This window comes from Echinococcus granulosus (genome assembly GCF_000524195.1).
Source record: "Echinococcus granulosus chromosome Unknown EG_S00025, whole genome shotgun sequence".
Classification (NCBI taxonomy): Eukaryota; Metazoa; Platyhelminthes; class Cestoda; order Cyclophyllidea; family Taeniidae; genus Echinococcus; species Echinococcus granulosus.
Window position 1 is genome coordinate 830,868 of NW_020170405.1, and position 3,058 is coordinate 833,925.

Sequence of the window (3,058 nt, forward strand, 5' to 3'; positions counted from 1 at the left end):
ATCATAACATCAAGGGAATCAGAATCCGTGCCATCGATATTGCCGATCGTGTCGTCTTCTTCCATGTTTTGGTCTCATTGGAAGAAATAACGGCTGAACGCACCTATTTTTGCCAAACTGCTCTCTGCGCCGAGTGCATGCCATTCCTTGAGATCAGTTTCTGGGATTTAACTAGCTTTCAGGGCCGTGAAGAATAGCTTTGGGGTAACTCGCAAATAATCGGCTGACGTTTCTGTCATTGAGTTCAAAACCATGGCTTAAATCTAATGCGTTGTAGTCGCTTAATGAAGAGTGCATTCGTTGTGAAAAGTGAGAGCTTGCCGACACTGTCAGCAGTGGTGAGATTTCGTCGTTTTTACGTGCATCTCTCACTTGAAACCTTTGTATCAAAAATGTCTGACAGTGTAGGGTGTGGTGTTTTGGATGAGGAATAGTGCTATCCAGGAAGTGGTTCTTTTCTAGTTAAGGGGATTAACATCCTTTGCCATCTTAATGTATTTTCCACTGGAAGGGAAAGAGGCCTGTTTATAATGGGGGCGCAAAATTAGTCAAACTGACAGCTACGCGACCTAAAAGCTGCGCTAGAATGAAATGTATTACCGAAGAACGCCTTTAATTTATTAATTTGTTTGAGCGATTTTTAATTAATAGTACATTTTAAAAGTGGCAGCTGAAAATGTAAAAAGGAAATCCTATAAAAAACGGACTATAATTTTGCTACAAATTGATTAAAATTACTGCTGTACATGTTATCCTCAGGAAATATGCGCAGTGACTTGCTTAGTTGTTTAACAACTCGAGCAATTGCGCCTCCGCAGATTGTGCTCCCGCCCTGCGGCATGGCCTTGAGGCTCTGCTAGTGACCTCCCAATCCTCCTGTTCGTTAGTAATATAATACACGAGCTTCCATAATAATTTGGCTTATAATGTTACAGCAAAGACTCGAGGCGCTACATTTGAATCCAATGGGTGAATTCCCTCACTCCCATCCGAACCTTCTTCTATCTTCCTGAGTAGAAAATGAGCAAAATTAAAATTATATTGCCCTTACAAAGCAGCAGATTTGTTGAATTGTTGCAGTAACCGCTGTGGCGCCTGTAGTCCTACCTGATGCCCTTAATAGACCTAAGTATTTTGGGAGAAAATACATTACTACGAGGCCGTTGGCATGTCCCGAGGGCCATGCCACAGCGTAGAGGTACAGGTGCCGGTATAATTAAACGCACAGGTTGACAAAATATTACGTCGCTACACCACTCTATACTAGTTTTTTAAGCATCCGAACTTCCACAATTTCCCCTATTATTAATGCAAGCTTCGATGGTACACATCTACACTGCTCCCCTTTTGTAGAACTAATGTTGGTTTTGTGATTATGGTCGGGAAGTGCATGGAAATCTGCAACGCACTGCTGCACCCCGAGTCATCCAGAAAGGGTGAGGGGTTAGTGGGAAGACAGAGAGGCCATTGCCGCCCAGTGGAAGTACTATGGCGGACCCTTCAATGGCTGCGAAACAAAAACGAAGAGTTGAGTAAATAATCAAAACGTTACGATGCAACACACCTTGTACCTTCTTCTATTCCAACAAAAGACATGCATGTTATAATGGTATCAAAATTGATGATGAGCCAAACAGCATTGAAATGCAACGACGAACTACACATTCATACTACAAAGAGGATTTTGGAACAGCTAAGCTAAGCAGACATGAAACGGAGTATTCATGTTAGTGTTCGGCTGCGGGATCTTAAAAGGAGTAGAACTGGGCTGTTTTTTGGTATTCACCGGTCCTGGGGAAGGTGATATTTCGTGGTGCCCCGAGATATCACTGAAGAGAAAAGAAGACACGATACACAGGCAGAATATGTACTACCGACATAGAGTAGGACTTGGGGCTACTAGCATAGCCGAGAGGTTGGCTCATCCTGCAAAGACACAATGGCGGGGGGCCTTGGTGTCTCCTGTACCAAAACCGGGAGTTAAGCAACCAACTTATTACAATTTCACGAACAGTTAGCGTTCGAGTCTTATCAAAATGCTACTTGGCATATTAGAAACCGAGATAATTTACATTACCTTAACTAGCCGCCTTGAAGTGGATCACCATAGAAATGAAATAAATTTTGAAAAAGAATCCGGTTGACACTATCAAATGGAACATTATTTTAATTTTCTACAATTTTATAACAAGTAATCTGTCGGTGTTTCAAATCATTTAGAACATGCAAAGATCTTCTTTCTCACGCAAAATTCCCCTAAAATTTAATAAACAAATGCCACATCATGGAGTAACTTTTAATTTGATCTTCGGATGGTCCCACTCAAAAAAGTCATTAGCATTGTGAAATTCCTTAAAAACTCACTCACTAATATCTTTTTGGTGTACACATCCTTATGCCCAATTTTAGGTAACAAATCACGGAATTTTAGGAATCGTCCATAATGTACTACGGAATCCTGGAACAGTGGGTCATTTGATACCTGTACAACATTCTTCCATTCTCTAAACATTTCCATGCCCTAAAAATAGAAAACTAAAAACAGGCTTGAACATGGGTGGGACTAAACAATTTATGGTAAGGGGAAATTACTAACAGGCGCTAATGCGTGACCTTAGCATAATGCATAAGCATTTGACGCAAATGCCTTCCCCCACATCCATGTCGAAGCAACCAATCACAGTCACATAGGAGGTCATTCGAGTTTAAATGCCCTCTTTAAACAGGCGCATAAACGATTCGGGGTAAACGTTTGGAATTATTCCACAAGGTAGTGAATTCAATCAGGGTTGTTTGTGAAATAAAAAAATACTCAAAAAATTTTAATATTTCGCTGCTAGATTGGCGCATACTAGTGTTTTGAACAAGAGTCGTCTGCATCGACTACTTACTGCTAGGTAGATATTCGATATAATGGGTTCGAAATAATGACCTTCCTGTACGCCTGCGCCTACACGATTCGAATCGGGAGAGTGCAATAATTTGGTATTTTGGGTATGAATTATTCACCAACCCTTCTTCATGATACTATTGCCTCACGTGTTAGTAGAAATTTACG